This window comes from Rhinoraja longicauda, chromosome 14, assembly GCF_053455715.1.
Source record: "Rhinoraja longicauda isolate Sanriku21f chromosome 14, sRhiLon1.1, whole genome shotgun sequence".
In the NCBI taxonomy this organism is placed as follows: Eukaryota; Metazoa; Chordata; class Chondrichthyes; order Rajiformes; family Arhynchobatidae; genus Rhinoraja; species Rhinoraja longicauda.
In genome coordinates this window covers 31,793,719-31,812,459 of record NC_135966.1, presented here as the reverse complement: position 1 = coordinate 31,812,459, position 18,741 = coordinate 31,793,719, and the positions used below count along the sequence as shown (strand labels likewise).

General features: G+C 46.8%; 1 long non-coding RNA gene across 1 annotated transcript in view; it reads left to right on the top strand.

Annotated features, from left to right (window-relative positions):
* Positions 1-16,581, top strand: part of LOC144600179 (uncharacterized) — a 33,786-nt gene extending 17,205 nt beyond the window's left edge. Inside the window, exon 3 of the long non-coding RNA XR_013548095.1 lies at positions 16,119-16,581. This is a non-coding gene — a long non-coding RNA (uncharacterized LOC144600179). The remainder of the gene's footprint in view (positions 1-16,118) is intronic.
* Positions 16,582-18,741: the final 2,160 nt, after the last annotated feature.

The following is an 18,741-nucleotide window of genomic DNA, read 5'->3' as shown; positions in this document are numbered from 1 at the left end:
ACTCTGCGGGTCCGGCAGCAACTCTGGAGACAAGGAATAGGGGGCGTTTTGGGTCAGAATCCTTCTTCAGACGGATAGAAAAGGCCAGAACAAAACAGGGTCGGCAACAGATGACGTCGGGAAGTGTAGAGGATGGCTCGGGAGGATGTGTTAACAACAGGGATACAAAGTTGCGAACAGTGGAACTAGTAGGATGCTGGGTGGGGTGGGGGGAGGGGGGAAGGAATGCAGTTGTATTATTGTGATTACAGGCCTGTTAAGCTGCTGTACAGAATTTCATTGAGCCATTGTCAGTACATCTGCCAATGGAATACTCTTGACACTTCCTGTGGCTTCCGCTGCCATTGGGGACTCTGATCAAAGCTTCCACGCTGAAGAGGGGAGCTGAGCTTACAGCAGGTTAGACTGCCCTCTGATGTTTCCCGGGATAACTGCAGAGCAGCGACGTAGACATCACCTCCTCCTCCAGCGCATCTTCTGCATTTACTGCTCCCGTCATGGCCTTCTCAACAAGACCATAATCCGCGAGACCAAGCGTAGACTAGGTGACCACTTCGCCAGCACATTTGCACTCCGAACCTTTTTCGCAGGGTGGAATTGTCAAAGACAGGAAGGGCATGGCTTTAAGGTGAGAGGGGCTGAGTTTAAGGGAGATATGCGAGGTAAATTTTTATACAGAAGATGGTGGGTGCCTGGAAGGTGCTGCCAGGGGTGGTGGTGGAGTTGGATACGATCGTGGCGTTTAAGAGGGTTTTAGCTAGACACTTGTTCAGCACAGATCAGTCCCACGATGTGTGTGCCGAACATGATGCCAAGTTAAACTAAACTTCACTCTCTGCACGTGATCCATATCCCTCCATTCCTTGCATAATAAATGGTACAATGGTTCTTTATTGTCACCTATTTACAGCAAAGTAAAATTCTTTGGCACATCGTACAAATGCATAGTCGCCATATTTTGGCGCCGTTTACAAAGAAAAAGTACAAAGTCCGGTCCACATGCTGGAAGTACTGGATGGCCCCTGATCCAGGTAAGCCCTAGGCTGCTGATCTGTGGGAGCTTACCTGAGCTTACCTAGATTAGCGACCCTCCGGTATTTCCAACATGTGGAACTTTGTACTTTTTCTTTGTAAACAGCGCCAAAATATGCATAGTGGACAGGTTTCTATCCAATGCCTCATCCTAAAGAGTGCACCTCCTACACTGTAGCACTCCTATTATACAGCAGTGCAATGCCACTTATGTTTGTGGGACTTGGATCCATAATCAAGTCAAGAGTCAAGAATGTTTACTTGACAGATGAACAATTAAATTATTATTCGCAGCAGCAGAACAGGCCTGTAAATATAATACCATTAAATAATATATAATGAACAAAAAATCAATAAATTATAACAATGATATTTTAGTCACACGCACCTAGGTACAGTGAAATGCTTTTTTTTGCAAACAACACTGTAAAATCATGCAGCAGACCTCACCTAGGAAGTACACAAGAGTCGCCACGTTTTGGCGCAAAGTTACAAAAGTTCACCGAACAGTCCTATCTACAGTGCATTCAAAAAGTATTCAGACCCCTTCACTTCTTCCACATTTTGTTACGTTACAGCCTTATTTTAAAATGGATTAAATTCTTTTTTTTTTAATCATCAATCTACACACAATACCCCATAATAAAAAAGTGAAATAGGTGTTTAGAAATTTTTGCAAAGTAATTAAAAAGAAATAACTGAAAAATTACATTTACATAAGTATTCAGACCCTTTATTCAGTACTTTGTTAAGACATCTTTGGCAGCAATTACAGCCTCAAGTCTTCTTGGGTATGACGCTACAAGCTTGGCACACCTGTATATGGGTAATTTCCCTCACTCTTCTCTGCAGATCCTCTCAAGCTCTGTCAGGTTGGATGGGGAGCGTTGATGCACAGCTATTTTCAGGTCCCGATAGACAATAGTCAAAAGGTGCAGGAGCAGGCCATTCGTCCCTTCGAGCCAACACCGCCATTCAATGTGATCATGGCTGAATATCCACAATCAGTACCCCGTTCCTGCCCTCTCCCCATACCCCCTGACTCCGCTATCATTAAGAGCTCTATCTAACTCTCTCTTGAAAGAATCCAGCGAATTGGCCTCCACTGCCTTCTGAGGCAGAGAATTCCACAGATTTACAACTGTCTGAGTGAAAACGTTTTTCCTCATCTCCGTTCCAAATGGCCTACCCCTTATTCTTAAACTCTGGCCCCTTGTTCTGGACTCCCCCAACATTGGGAACATATTTCCAACCTCTAGCATGTCCAATCCCTTAATCTTATATGTTTCAAAAAGATCCCCTCTTATCCTTCTAAATTCCAATATATACAAGCCCAGTTGCTCCAGTCTTTCAACATTCGACAGCTTACTTTCAGTGACTGATGAACAAGGACACCCAGATCTCTTTGTACTTCCCCTTTTCCTAACTTGACACCATTCAGATAATAATCTGCCATTCCAGGAATTAACCTAGTGAACCTACGCTGTACTCCCTCAATAGCAAGAATGTCCTTCCTCAAATTTGGAGACCAAAACTGCACACAGTACTCCAGGTATGGTCTCACTAGGGCCCTGTACAACTTCAGAAGGACCTCTGTGTTTCTATACTCAACTCCTCTTGTCATGAAGGCCATCATGCCATTAGCTTTCTTCACTGCCTGCTGTACCTGCATGCTTACTTTCAGTGACTGATGAACAAGGACACCCAGATCTCTTTGTACTTCCCATTTTCCTAACTTGACGCCATTCAGATAATAATCTGCCTTCCTGTTCTTACCACCAAAGTGGATAACCTCACATTTCTCCACATTAAACTGTATCTGCCATGCATCTGCCCATTCACACAACCTGTCCAAGTCACCGTGCAACCTCATAGCATCTTCCTCACAGTTACTTTTAATCCCTTCATCTGCGGCGAGAGACAAGGTGAGAGATCGCAGCGCTCCCTCAAAACTTCCCTCCTCGCCGCCGCTGCCGCCGCTCAACCTGGGGAGAGAGAGAGGGGTGGGGAGAGAGTCGGGGTAGAGGGAGCAGTGGGTGAGAACGGGAGCACGGGGAGAGGGTGGGTGTCAGCGGGTGCTGCCACCTCCCTCCCTCCCTCTCTCCATCCCTCCCTCTCCCAGCGCCAGCGAGATCTGTGTCGCTGCTCCATTCTCTTCCCCGGCCCCGTCTCCCTCGAACGCAGCAAAATACGAACAAACACAAGTGAAACTTCCCTCCTCGCCGTCCGGGGATGCGGGGCTTCTGAACAACAACTACACTTGTGTTTGTTCTTATTTTGCTGCGTTAGAGGGAGATGGGAAAGAGAGGGAGAAAGTGAGGGAGGGAGCAGCCCCCGCAAGTGGCAGCGTTCCTTCTCCGGACCCTCTGACACCCTCCCCCTCCCCGCGCTCCCGCTCTTATCCTCTGCTCCCTCTACCCCGACTCTCTCCCCCCCCTACCTCTACCCCTCTCTCTCCTCTCTCTCCCCCGGTGGTGGTCTCTGTATTTTTTCTGTTTTATAAATAATTGTATACCTACGGTATATATATATTCCAATATATCAAGCTCTTTTGAAAAATTGAATATTATTTATTTGTTGCCATATAAACCTAATGTAAACTAACCTAATCTAACCTAACCTAGTTTAACCTTTCCTCATCTAATCGAACGTAACCTAGTCTAAACTTTTTTGAGTTCATTAAATTTATAAAACTCACACTTCTTTATTTTTTCCTATGGCCCGCAAAAATGTGCCAAATATATAATGTGGCCCTCATGCTGAAAAGTTTGGAGGCCCCTGATCTAAGTCATTAATGTATATTGTAAATACCTGCGGTCCCAGCTCCGAGCCTTGCAGTAGCTCACTAGTGACTGCCTGCCATTCTGAAAGGGACCCATTTATCCCCACTCTTTGTTTCCTGTCTGCCAACCAATTTTCTATCCATGTCAGTACCCTACCCCCAATACCATGTGCTCTAATTTTGCCATCTAATCTCCTATGTGAGACCTTATCAAAGGCTTTCTGAAAGTCCAGGTACACTACATCCACTGGCTCTCCCTTGTCCATTTTCCTAGTTACATCCTCAAAAAATTCCAAAAGATTAGTCAAGCATGATTTCCCCTTCGTAAATCCATGCTGACTCGGAACGATCCTGTTACTGCTATCCAAATGTTCCGCAATTTCTTCTTTTATAATTGACTCCAGCATCTTCCCCACCACTGATGTCAGACTAACTGGTCTACAGTTTCCCGTTTTCGCTCTCCCTCTTTTCTTAAAAAGTGGGATAACATTAGCTACCCTCCAATCCACAGGAACTGATCCTGAATCTATAGAACATTGGAAAATGTCACCAATGCATCCACAATTTCGAGAGCCACTTCCTTAAGTACCCTAGGATGCAGACCATCAGGCCCTGGGGATTTATCAGCCTTCAGTCCCATCAGTCTACCCAACACCATTTCCTGCCTAATGTGAATTTCCTTCAGTTCCTCAATCACCCAAGGATCTCTGTCCAATAGAACATCTGGGAGATTGTTTGTGTCTTCCTTAGTGAAGACAGATCCAAAGTACCTGCTCAACTCGTCTGCCATTTCCTTGTTCCCCATAATAAATTCACCTGCTTCTGGCTTCAAGGGACCCACATTTGTCTTAACTATTTTTTTCCTCTTCATATACCTAAAGAAGCTTTTACTATCCACCTTTATATTCTTGGCTAGCTTACCTTCGTACCTCATCTTTTCTCCCCGTATTGCCTCCAGAGATGTTCGATCGGGTTCAAGTCTGGGCTCTGACTGGGCCACTCAAGGACATTCACAGACTTGTCACGACGCCCACTCCTGCGTTGTCTTGGCTGTGTGCTTAAGGTCGTTGTCCTTCTTCTTCTTGCGTTTGAGGCACCAGAAGTTATGTAATGCCCTCCAGGCACTGTAGCCAATGCAATGTGCTGTTGTCGAGGGCCGTGAGGTCTACCCCTCCATCAGGGGGACGGAGGACAGTGCAGTCGGAAATGACGTGCTGCGCTGTTTGCTGGTCTACTCCACACACGCAGGCTGCTGATGAACGCAACCCCCAACGATGCATGTTGGCGTTGAACCGGCCGACCACTGTGCGGAGCCGGTTCAGGGCGACCCACTCTTTGCGGGGCATGTCCGATCCGGGTGGGGCAGTGGTGTTCGGTGTGACAGTGAATTGAGGAGGTCGTGATGTCTGTTCCCAGCTGGTTCTCCATGCTCCTAGTATGTTGAAACCGGAGCCACAGAGGGTTGCTGCGTGACAGGAGAAAGGGCGACGAGATGACAGGCGTTGAGGTCCCAGTTGCTGTGAATCCTGGGCGAGGTGGTGCAAAGGATGTTTGGCGTCCGATGGGGCCTTGCACACCAGCCTATGAGTGAAGAAATCTCTGCGAAGCTTGGCGGGTGTGATACCTGCGAGCACCGGCAGGAGATCCTGTAGGGCGTTGGCAGCCAGTGATGATCCGCATGGTGTCATTGAGGGTGACGTCTAGCTTGCTGGTATAAGCGCTGCGGCACCATGCTGGGGCGGCGTACTCAGCGGCGCTGTACACGAGTGCAAGAGCACTGGTTCAAAGAGTAGATGTCCTGGCGCCCCATGACGATCCGGCCAAGCAATGCAGGAGGTTGTTCCGTGCCGAGACTTTAGCACGGGGAGCTTCAAGGTGTTGCTTGTAGATCAGCTGCCGATCTAGTTTCACCCCGAGGTATGTAGGAAATAGGTTGTGGGGGTGACCCATTGCGGGTGACGGTTAGCTGGCATTGAGCTTTCTTCTTGTTCAGGTGAAAGGCCATTGTGGTGGTTTTTGCCACACTCAGTTTTAGTCTCCAGGTCTTAAGGTAGCCCACGACAAAGTTCCATATCCGCCGAAAGGACATTTGACCAACTCCTGTCCGAGTGCAGTAAGGCCAAGTCATCTGTGTATCCATACTGGCGCGAGGTCGTGCGTGGCAGATCGCTGATATAGAGATTGAAGAGCATGGGGGACAGTACCGAGCCTTGGGGGACTCCGTTTCTGAGGGCGTCGCTGTCGGCTAGATTGTCCGTCGCTGATCTTGAGTACAAAACTGCGGTTGGCAAGGATGTTGGCAAGGAACCGCACTAAATGAGGGAATAACAGACAGCAGAAGTAGGTCGTTGTCCTGTTGGAAGGTGAACCTCCGGCCTAGTCTGAGGTCCAGAAGGTTTTCATCAAGGATCTCTCTGTACTTTGCTCCGTTCATCTTTCCCTCGATCCTGACTAGTCTCCCAGTTTCTGCCGCTGAAAAACATCCCCACAGCATGATGCTGCCACCACCATGCTTCACCGTACGTATGGTATTCGCCAGGTGATGAGCGGTGCCGCTTGGCATTCAGGCCAAGGAGTTCAATCTTAGTTTCATCAGACCAGAGAATCTTGTTTCTCATGGTCTGAGAGTCCTTTCGGTGCCTTTTGGCAAACTCCATGCGGGCTGCCATGTGCCTTTTACTGAGGACCGGGCAGTGTCCACCACTCTCCGTTTGTGATGAACCTTCTTCACTGTGCAAGAGCTGATATATAGACATCCCTGGGCCTGGGGTGATAAGGAGGCAGAGGTTCAATCTCTGCAAAAAATACTTTTATCCTTTCTATTTTGGCTCCACTTTCCGCCATACGTTGGCTGATTTTTGCCAAGTTGCATTCCTCCGTTCTGCCGACCTGTGATTACCCCGTACACTAGTACCCCGTACACTAGCACTATCCTGCACCCGAGGGACAATTTACAATTTTTACCAGAGCTAATTAATCTACAAACCTGCACGTCTGTGGAGTGCGGGAGGAAACTTGAGCCCCTGGAGAAAACTCACGCGGTCACAGGAAAAACGTACAAACTCTGTACAGACAGCACCCAAGTCAGGATAGAAACCGGGTCTCTGGCACTGTAAGGGAGCAACTCTACCGCTGCACCATGGAACATTCAATTGGCGTGCAGTTTATATGGAAACAAAACACGGAACGTTACATCCTACTGCCTAACTAGTTCAAGCCGACCAAAGTGCCCCATCTGAGCTCGTCCCATTTGCCCACATTTGGTCCATATCCCTCTAAACCTTTCCTATCCATGTACCTGCCCAAATGACTTTTAAATGTTGTTACAGTACCTGCCCCAACTACCTCCTCTGGCAGCTTGTTCCATATACCCACCACCCTCTGTGTGAAAAATGTATCCTTCAGGTTCCTATTAAATCTTTCCCCCTCACCTTAAACCCACATGTCTAGTTTTTGATTCCCCTACCCTATCTATTCCCCTCATGATTTTATACACCTCTATAAGATCACCACTCAGCCTCCTGTGCTTCAAAGAATAAGTCCTGAGCAATTATGTGGAACCTCATTGAGACTTACCGAATAGTGAAAGGCCTGGATAGAGTGCATGTGGAGAGAATGTTTCCACTAGTGGGAGTCTAGGACCAGAGTGCACAGCCTCAGAATAAAAGGACGTACGTTTATAAAGGAGATAAGGAGGAATTTCTTTAGTCAGAGGATGGTGAATCTGTGTAATTCATTGCCACAGACGCTGTGGAGGCCAAGTCATTGGGTATTTTTAAAGCAGAGATTGACAGGTTGTTGATTAGTAAGGGTGCCAAGGATGTTGAGGAGAAGGCAGAAGATCTACTTGCACTTTATTCTGTTTTAAAACTCTTCTAATTTGTTTCATTGGGTTGTTTAAATGAATACTGACTAGCTAATTAATTTATTGCATCATATGGGAGGCGCATTCCCAATCTCGTTGTAATCCTGTACAATGACAATAAAGATATATTGTATTGTATTGTATTATTGTATTGTAAGGGGTTGAGAGTGAACTATTACAGGTCCACCTCCAACTTTTCAGCTACTTGTGGTCTGGCTCCCCCTTTAATCTGGACAAATGTATCCCCCCCCCACCTGCCAGGCTTCCCCAAAAAATATGGCGTCATGGCCGGGGGAGACGGTCGATCTCAACCTCATCAGGACTACCCTGGCTGATCAGCGGGCTGAATTTGCCCCCTGCGGCTGGCGGTCTGCACCTCCGGCCTGATTGGTGTTAGCAGATCCGTTCCCATAGCGGGCTGGTATCTCGGCCCTCCCAAGGCCTTGATCTTGGTTGGTCCGGCAATACAGATATTTTAATCCAGAAAGGTTGTGGAACCAAGGAAGCCGGAAAATCGGTGTTGGGACTGTAATAATAAATCGAACCGGCGGGTGAGCGATAGTAGAGAAGCGCTAATTTGGATATTGGATATGTAGCAGGGAGAAGGAATCACGAGGGTATGATGACAGAGAGCATGAAGAGGAGGGCTGGAAAAAGATTGCGGGCAGTTGAAGCAGCATCACGAGAGACGATGTGGAGTTGGACATGGCCAAGTCTGCGGCATTGCTGGCCCCTGGCACCACCTGCTGGTCATCTGTGCCAGTGCATGTGTTTCTGTTTAAAAATTGGGTGCGCTGTTCTACACGATTTACGGCTGTTGGCATCCAGTCACTGTTCAGATGCTGGGAATTTCCACAGCATGAACCCTGCAGTGTGTAAACTGCCAGGTTGGCAAAACAGAGCCTGATCTGGAATACAGATATAATCACAAGCAAGTGCAGATGCTGGAATACAAAGAAGAATACAAAGTGCTGGAGTTAGTCAGCGGATCCAACAAATTAACCTACAAACCCACACGTCTTTGGTATGTGGGAGGAAACTGGAGCACCCGGAGAAAACCCAGGTGGTCACAGGAAAAACGTGCAAATTCCATACACAGACAGCACCCAACGTCAGGATCGAACTTGGGTCTCTGTCGCTGGAGGCAGTGGCTCTACTCGCTACGCCACTGGTGTGATTATTGTCATTTTAATTCCCTTTTCCACAATTCAGTGTAGATGTGGCTGATCTGTACCCATTTTGATGCTGGAAACACATTCAGCAGCTAACTTGAATTGCTGCAGTATTGTACACACTTACAGAGTATTACATTGATTTTTGTGTGTTATTCAATGCTCCAACATAAATTGTAGGACACGGAAAGCCTTGTGTGTTGATAGGGTCTTTCTGAACCATGGACCTTATATAACAACTCACAGTCAAAGGACTGATTCTTTTCATCGAGTTGAATGTTATGTAAATAACATTACTTCTGAGTCATAAGGAACTGCAGATGCTGGAATCTTGAGTAAAACACAAAGTGCTGGAGTCGGGTCAACGGGTCAGGCAGCATCTGTGGATGAAATGGATTCCTTCCACAGATGCTGCCTGACCCAGAGTTATTCCAGCAATGTTTTATCATTTCTAAGTCATTGAGTTATACAGCACCTCACTGGGCTCTTTGACCCACCATGTCCATACTGACTATTTTGCCCATCTACACCAATTGCATCAGTCCATATCCTTCTATAACTTTCCCATTGTTAGTCATGTCTGCTTAATAAAATTTGCAAACCTTAACATTAATGAGATCTATGTTTCCGAGTTCACAACTCGTAGAGTTATAGATCTGTACAACACGGACACAGGCCCTCCAGCCCTTATTGTCCTTGCTGACCAAGCTAGCATACTGGGCTAGTCCCATTTGCCTAATTTGGCCCATAGCCCCCTAAACTCTTATCAGAGACCAGTGCAGCATAGGAACAGGCCTTTCGGCCCACAGTGTCTGTGCCGAACATGATGTCAGGTTAAACTAAGCTGTACTTGCACGTGATCCAAATCCTCCATTCCCTGCATATCTATACATCTGTACAACCAAATATCTTTTGAACATCATAATTGCACCTGCTTCTACTGCTTCCTCTGGCAGTTTATTCCCGATATGGACTAGCCTCTGAGTGGAAAAAAGTTGCGCCTGACGTCCCTCATAAATCTTTCTCTTAAACCTGTGCCCTTTAGTTTTAGAATCCTCTACCCTGGGAAAAAGACTATGAGTGTTAGGTCACCCCTCACCTCCCTACGCTCCAAAGAACAAAGACCCAGCCTATCCAACCTCACCCTATAACTGTGTAGGAAGAAACTGCAGATGCTGGTTTATACTGAAGATAGACACAAAGTGTTGGACTACTCTATGGGTCAGGCAGCATCTCTGAAGAACATGGATTGAGTGACATTTCGGGTCAGAACCCTTCTTCAGACTGACCTATTCCTTTTCTCCAGAGATGCTGCCTGACCTGCTGAGTTACTCCAGTATTTTGTGTCTTTCCCTATAACTCAAGCCCGCAAACCCAACTAACTTCCTGTTAGTCCAGTGACAGGCACTTCTCAAGTGTAATATTTGAGGGGGGCTTGATATGTGCGTTATGTTAGGGTGAAAGCAGGCATTTCAGCTATAATGGAGTTGTCTGCGAACCATCTCCAGGTCAATACAGCAGTCTCTTTTAGATAAACAATTCGGCATTTAGGAAAACAATTAGGTTCACATGGAAAGACCAATAAATCAGGAGACCTCCAATTATACAGCCAATAGACAAATGGTGCCAGAGAGTGCTAATTGAGCGTACAAGAGCCAGAGCGTACGAGAATAATCCCAGGAATGATTGGATTAACATATGGTGAGCGTTTGACGGCTATCGGCCTGTACTCGCTGGAGTTTAGAAGGATGAGGGAGGGACCTCATTGAAACTTAATGTGCCAACAGTCTTCTCCTTCACCATAACAATTCCATGAAAATACCGTATAGTGAAAGGCCTAGATAGAGTGAATGTGGAGAGGATGTTTCCAATGGTGGGAGAGTCTAGGACCAGAGGGCACAGCCTCAGAATAAAAGGACGTACCTTTAGAAAGGAGATGAGGAGGAATTTCCTTAGTCAGATGGTGGTTAAACTGGAATTCATTGCCACAGAAGGCTGTGGAAGCCGAGTCAATGGATATTTTTAAGGTAAAGATTGACAGATTCTTGATTAGTACTGGTGTCAGGGGTTATGGGGAGAAGATAGGAGATTGGGATTGAGGGGGAAGGATAGGTCAGCTATGATTAAATGACGGAGTGGTCTTGATGGGACGAATGGTCTAATTCTGTTCCTTGAACATGACTCTTTGTGTGCTGCTCCCAGATCAGACTCGGGAGCAGCTTCTTCCCCACTATTATCGGACTACTGAAAGGTTCTGCCTTAAACTAGAGTGTAGTGCCAATCTCACAAACTATCTTATTGTGAACGTTATACTTTTTTATCTGCACTATCTCTGTAACTGTAATGCTATAACACTATATTCTGTGCTCTGGTATTTCTCTGTTTGCACTGCCTGTAGGGCTTGATTATACTCATGTATGGTACGATTTGATTTTATTGGATCGCATGCAAGCATAAGCTCTTCTCCATATCTCAGCACAAGCGACAATATTAAATCAAACCAATATCGTAATAAGACGACAAACTTTCCATCCCAGAGACATTCGTAATGTAGCTCAATCCTGATATAATGTAACTCATCACTAAGGAGACAGAGACACAAAGAAATTGCGATGATGGAATGTTGAGCAAAACACAAGGTGCTGGAGGAACTCAGCGGGTCAGGCGATATCTGTGGAGGGAAATGAACAGACAACTTTTCAGGTCGGGACACTTCTTCAGACTTGTATGTTGCCTATCCATTTCCACCTCTGATGCTGCCTGACCCGCTAGGTTTGTACCATACCATGGTACTTTGTACCATACCATGCCGACAAGCGATCACCCCATACACTAGCACTACCCTACACACAAGGGACAATGTGCAATTTAACCAGAGCCAATTAACCCACAAACCTGTACATTTTTGGAGTGTGGAAGGAAACCGGAGCACCCGGAGAACATATAAACTCCGTGCAGACAGCACCGACAGTCAGGATTGAACCAGGGTCTCTGGCGCTGTGAGGCAGCAACTCTACTACTGCGCCACAAAGACCCAGCTAAACTTTAATATGGTATAGTTAATATAAACTTAGTTGCTTTGTAACCTTTTCCATCACTGATCTGAATCCTTAATTGGGGTGATTAATTTCTTGAAATTATTTTTTTGTTTCTTATATGTCATCTCAGAATATTATGTTTACAAACCAGTTATGCAAGTAAGAACGTCTTTGTTCTGTCAATGTAACAATGAAACACACTAGACTCTTTGTTGAAACCTACATGTAACATTACAATCTAAAAGTATCATGCCGTGTGCTTTGTGTAGATCGCCCCATTAGGAAAATTCAGGTCCCTGTCTGAGTCATAGCTGAGGCACTACTGCTGACTCACTAGGGGCCCTCATTTCATTTGTAATAACTAGCACCTTGGTGCCATCCACCTAGTCATAGAGTCAGACAACACGGCCCAACTTGCCCATGCCAACCAACATGCCCCATCTGCAATAGTCCCACCTGCCTGCGTTTGGCCCATATTCCTCTAAACCTTTCCTATCCATGTACCTTCTAGTTGTCTTTTAAATGTTGTTTTAATACCTGCTGCAACTACCTCCTCTGACAGGTCGTTCCATACACCCACCACCCTCTCTCTATGTGAAGAGGTTGTCCCTTTAAATTTAGCCGATCTCAACTTAAACCTATGTACTCTGGTTCTTGATTCCCAAGATCACCCTTCAGTCTCCTGCGCTCCAAGGAATAAAATTCCAGCCTGCCCAACCTCTTCCTGTAGCTCAGTCCTTCAAGTCCTGGCAACATCATCATAAATCTACTCTTTCCAGTTTAACAACATCCTTCCTATAGCAAGGTGACCAAAACTGATCCATACCTTGAGATTTTGCAGTGGAGCAGACAAAATGAGAAGGAAGGAACTGCAGATGCTGGTTTACACCAAAGATAGATACAAAATGCTGGGGTAACTCAGCGGGTTAGGCAGCATCTCTGAAGAAAAGGAACAGGTAATGTTTCGGGTCGAGACCCTTCTTCCAGCACTTTTTTGTTTTTAATTTTAGAAATACAGTGCAGAACAGGCCCTTCGACCCACCGAGTCAACGCTGACCAGCAATCCCTGTACACTAACACTATCCTACACACACACACACACACTAAGGACAATTTCCAATTTTACCGAAGCCAATTAGCCTACAAACCTGTACGTCTTTGGAATGTTGGAGGGAATCGGAGCATCCGGAGAAAACCCACACAGTCACGGCGAGAACAAAATGAGTGGTGTCTACAAAATCCCGAGACACCACTCATAGTCAGGATCAAACCCGGGTCTCTGGCGCTGTAAGGCCACAACTCTACCGCTGAGCCACCATTTGGAAGCCTTATTTATTGTTAATCGCCAGTGGAAGCCCACACCACACCAAGCAGAGCAATGGAGAGGGTAGAGGACCTGGGGAGAGGGTAGAGGGTAGAGGGCCTGGGGAGAGGGTAGGGGGCCTGGGGAGAGGTTAGAGGGTCTAGTAGAGAGCTGGGAGGCACTATGCTGCCAGTCATCTAATCTTACTAAAACTCTGACTTGTATGTATATTTGTAACAGTGATTTCGGCTGATTTCTGCAAAACGGTGAACCGTAGCGCCACGATGTTTGCACCGCCTTAATCACCACGCTGAACGCTGCTGGAAAATGATATTTTTATTTGATTCGGTCGTATATTTTTTAAGTTACAGAGGTTTTAGTTTTTTTTAAAAAATTCCAGCCGTCTTTTCCATGGCCTTCAGCGTGTGACGTCAAAATGCCCATGCACCCCCCTCCTACTGATTTATTGAAGGCTTTCAGCGTGGCGCTGCTGTGCGTCTGTGCCCCTCTCTCCCCTTGCTTCTCTCCTCTCTCCCACACCCGGGAGATCCTCTCCCCGCTATCCCCCCCCCCCCCCCCGGATCTTTCACTGATGCTCTCTCCCCCCCCCGGACCTTTCACTAATGCGCTCCCCCCTCCCCCCCCGGACCTTTCACTGATGCGCTCCCCCCCCCCCCCCCCCCCCCCGGACCTGTTGGTGCTGGGGGCAAGAGAAAGTAGGGGAAAGGGGTGTGCTGGCGAAAGGGGGGGGGGTGGGGGAGAGTAAGAGTGTGTCTGGGGGAGAGAGAATGGTGGCGGGGTCTGAGAATGGGGACTGGGGAGGGGGACAACAGGGGTCGTCCGGAGGGGGCTTGTTGGTGGGGGAAATAGGGGTACTGGGAAAAGGGGAGGTCGTGGGGAAAGGGGGGGTGTGGGGAGAGTAAGATTGGGGTTGGGGGAGGTGAGAATGGGGGGTGTGGCACACTTGGAGAGTAAGAGTGGGGCTGGGGGAGGAGAGAATGGGGGGTGTGGGGACTGGCCCAACGGGCCCTCTTTGCTAGTTACTATTAAAAAGAGGGCCTATAGTGAGTCAGCAGTAGTGCCTCAGCAGTGACTCAGACGATGTAATGGTGACTTGAATCTCCCTAAAGGTCCCCCATCGCATCATCCATTTCCAGAGATTCAGTCAGCTGACACTGAGTCACAAAGTCATGTGCCAAGATGCTTGCTTGGGTTAATTGTTTACGTTTTTGTTGTATAACTGTTAACTCACTGAACCATGGTTACCAAACAAAATTATTCAGGGAAGCCTACAAAAATTTCTTCATGAAAAATGGGACAATTTAGCCTACTTTAGTTTCAGAGATACAGCATGGAAACAGACCTTTCGGCCCACTGAGTCCACAACGATCATCGATCACCTGTTCACACTGGTTCTATGTTATCCTATTTCCTTATTCACTCTCCACACACTGTACAATTTACAGAGGGCCAAGTAACCTACACGCCTGCATATCTTTGATATGTGGGAGGAAACCATCTAGAAACATCCAGGAATGACTAGGTTAACCTATCATGAGCACTACATGAGCCTAGTGCCGACTGCACTACAGTGAGTCAGCACTAGGCCTGTACTCACTGGAGTTTAGAAGAATGAGGGAGGACCTTATTGAAACATACAGAATAGTAACAGGCTTGGATAGAGTGGATGTGGAAAGGATGTTTCCACTAGTGGGAGAGAATAGGACTATAGGTCAAAGCCTCAGAATTAAAGGACGTTCTTTTAGGAAATAGATGAGGAGAAATTTCTTTAGTCAGAGGGTGGTGGATCTGTGGTATTCTTTGCCACAGAAGGCTATGGAGGCCATCAGTAGATACTTTTAAGGCAGAGATAGATAGATTCTTGATTAGTACAGGTGTCAGAGGTTATGGGGAGAAGGCAGGAGAATGGAGTTAGGAGGGAGTGAAAGATCAGCCATGATTAATGGGCCAAATGACCTAATTCTACTCCTATCACTTATGACCTTATGACTTATGATCTTATGAAACCGGAGCACCCGGAGGGAACCCACATGGTCAGAGGGAGAACGTACAAACTCTACACACAGACAGCACCCGAGAGCAGGACTGAACCCGGGTCTTTGGCGCTGTGAAATAGCGGCTCTACCCACTGCGCCACTGTGCTGCCTCAAGGCAGCTGAATTTCACTCCAAGTAGTTTTCATGGAATTGTTATGGTGAAGGAGAAGACCGTTGGCACATTAAGTTTGTGCCTGTTTCATTCAGATTTCATCAGTTGAGCCATTGACTATGAGCATCAGGAGCCCATATTGCAGCTTTATAGACTTTGGTTAAGCTGCATTTGGAGTATTGTGTGCTGTGCTGCTCTCCCCATTACAGGGAGGATGTGGAGGCTTTGGAGAGGGTGCAGATGAGGTTTACCAGAATGATGCCTGGATTAGAGGGTATTAGCTACAGAGAGAGGTTGACAGACCTGGATTGTTTTCTCTGGAGCATCAGAGACTGAAGGGAGACCTGATAGAAGTATATAAAATTATGAGGGCCATAGATAGGGTAGACAATCAGACCCTTTTTACCAGGGCGGAAATGTCAAAGACCAGAGGGCATGGGTTTAATGTCAGAGAGCCAAAGTTTAAAGGACACGTGTGGAACATGTTTACACAGAGTGGTGGATGTCTTGAATGTGCTGCCAGGGGTGGTGATGGAGACAGATACAGTAGTGGGGATTAAGAAGCTTTTAGATAGGCACATGGATATACAGGGAATGGAGGGATATGGATCACGTGCAGGCAGAGATTAGTTTAACGGCATCACGTGCGGCACGGACATTGTGGGCTGTAGGGCCTGTTCCTATGTTGTACTGTTTGATGTTCAAATGTGGACTGACCTGCTGAGTTTTTTCTATTTTTTTTGTTATGGATTTCCAGCATCACTAGTCTTTTGATATTCACTGCTGAAGTAAACTCCAACACTGAAGATTGACAAATCGCCAGGGACACATGGTTTTACATCCCGGGTACATCAGTGTTCGGTGGGAACAGCACAGGAGTCTGTTCACGATCCTCTTGAATCCTTCAGATGGGAAAACTGCTCGTCACTTCATTATCAAAGGAAGTTGACAGACGAATTATCCAAATATTTGTTGCTCATAACTACCAGAGGCTCTGATTAAGGGGAGAGCAATTGAACATCTTGAAAGCTTTCAATTGTCGAGTTGGGACATAGCTATCTCTTGGAGCGGCACAGTGGTGCAGCGGTAGAGTTGCTGCCTCAAGGCGCCAGTGATCTGGGTTCGATCATGACTATGGGTGTCGTCTGTATGGAGTTTGTACGTTCTCCCTGTGACTGCGTGGGTTTTCACCGGGTGCTCCGGCTTCCTCCTACACTCCAAAGACGTGCAGGTTAGTAGGTTACTTGGCTTTGGTAAAATTCTAAATGATCCCTGGTATGTAGGATAGTGCGAGTGTACGGGTGATTACTGGTCGGCCCGGACTCTGTGGGCCAAAGGGCATGTTTCCACGCTGTATCTCTAAAATTGAATGTCCATAGTGGAGTGCAGAAGGCTGAGGGGTGATCTTTTAGAAGTGTACAAAATCATGAGGGGAATGATAGGGTGAATGCACAGAGTCTTTTACCCAAAGAAGGGGTATCAAGAAATAGTGGGCATAGGAAGCCAGCATTAATTTATAAAAGGTTGGTCATGATTAGTGAATCTGACTGGAATTTGGAGAACTAACTCACATGAGAACCAGGGGTAATCAGAGAGAACATAGCGGAAACATTGAGCAGGTCAGTAGCATCTGTGGTGACAGGCAGTGCAATGGTTCATTTATTATCATGATACAAGGTACAGTGAGGTTTGTTTTTGCATACAGATCAGTAAGATTATTGCCACACACAAGTACAATCCCCGGTTAAGCTGATAATGCATAGAAACAGCCCACTGAGTCTACGTGCAAGAGTCGCCAGGTTTTGATAACATTTCACAGTCCCAGCTGCAGTTGGCCACAGTGGCCCATTGCAGCCGTCGCCTCCGTGCGGATCATCCCGCAAAACATCGTCCCTCTCCTCGCCCGGCCACCTTCAGCCTTCGTGCCCCTGGGCACCTCCCGTAGCCGCCCTTGAGGGAGCGGAAGGTGAGACCCCCAGTCCTTCCTACTGTCTCTTGTCCAGCGTCTGCCATCGTCACCAACTCCCTCCACCCTCCTCTCCAGTTCCCGGTCTTTGGGGTGAGCAGGGGCCGGGCTCAGCGGCTTCCCTCTCCCAGTGCCGCAGTGGGTGATTCAGGGCTGCGAGGGGGGATTGCGAGCAGAGGAGAAAGAGAGAGGGAGGAGTCATACAGCACGGAAACATGCCCTTCAGCCCAACTTGCCAATCCCGACCAAGATGCTCCACCTAGCTCGACCTAACATGAGAATAATAAACCTAAATAAACCTAAACCTAAAACAAACAAAGTCCTAGCCTGCCCAACCTCTCCCTCCAGCTCAGGTCCTCTAGTGTGGCAACATCCTGGTAAATTACTGGAATTAGTGGAAGGCATCTAAATACACTCTTAGTGAAAAACAGTGGGTGAAGAGGTAGTGCCTGGTATTAATCTGGGTGATTGGCAAGAGACAGAGTGGTGATGTTGGGTCGATTGGAAAGATGTTTAGTTTAGTTTAGTTTATTGTCACATGTACCGAGGAATAGTGAAAAGCTTTTGTTGCGTGCTAACTAGTCAATGGAAAGACTATACATGATTACAATTGAGCCATCAGCAGTGTACAGATATAGCAAAAAGGGAATAAAGTTTAGTGTGAGATAAAGTCCGATTAAAGATATTCCAAGGGTCTCCAATGAGGTAGATAGTAGCTCAGCACCACTCTCTAGTTGGTGATAGGATAGTTCAATTGCCTGACAAAATAGCTGGGAAGAAACTGTCCCTGTATCTGGAGGTGTGTGTTCAGGCCTAATGGGAGAGGGGAGAAGAGGGTGTGACAGGTGTGAGACTGGTCCTTGCCGAGGCAGTGCGAAATGTGGATGGAGTCAGTGGAAGGGAGGTTGGTTTGCGTGCTGGTTTGGGCTGCTTCCACAACTCTCTGATTGTGGGGATCTACAGGATCTGTGTCTGGCTGCTTTTGTTCACTGTAGTGATCAACGATTAGATTAATGAGACAGGAAGAGATGTGTCTAGGTTTGTCAATATTACAAAAATAGCAAGCACGTTGGCAGTAGACATAAAAGTGTTGAATTACAACAAAATAATGGTGGATCATATGAACAGGCAAAGTGCCAGGTGGATTTCAATGGGAGTAAATTTGAGACCATGCACTTTGAACCCTTTTCAGGATGGAATGGAATAGAGTTATAGGTTCATAGAGTTTAACAACATGGTGAAGCAGATTCCAGGGCGTTTTTTTGCACAGAGGGTGGTGGGTGCTTGGAACGCACTGCCAGGGGTAGTGATGCAGGCTGGTATGATAGTGGCGTTTAAGACTTTTAGAAAGGCAGAGGGGCTTTGAGTGTAAGAAATAGGGCCGGATGATTTGCCAGAAGTATTGCGTGCAGTT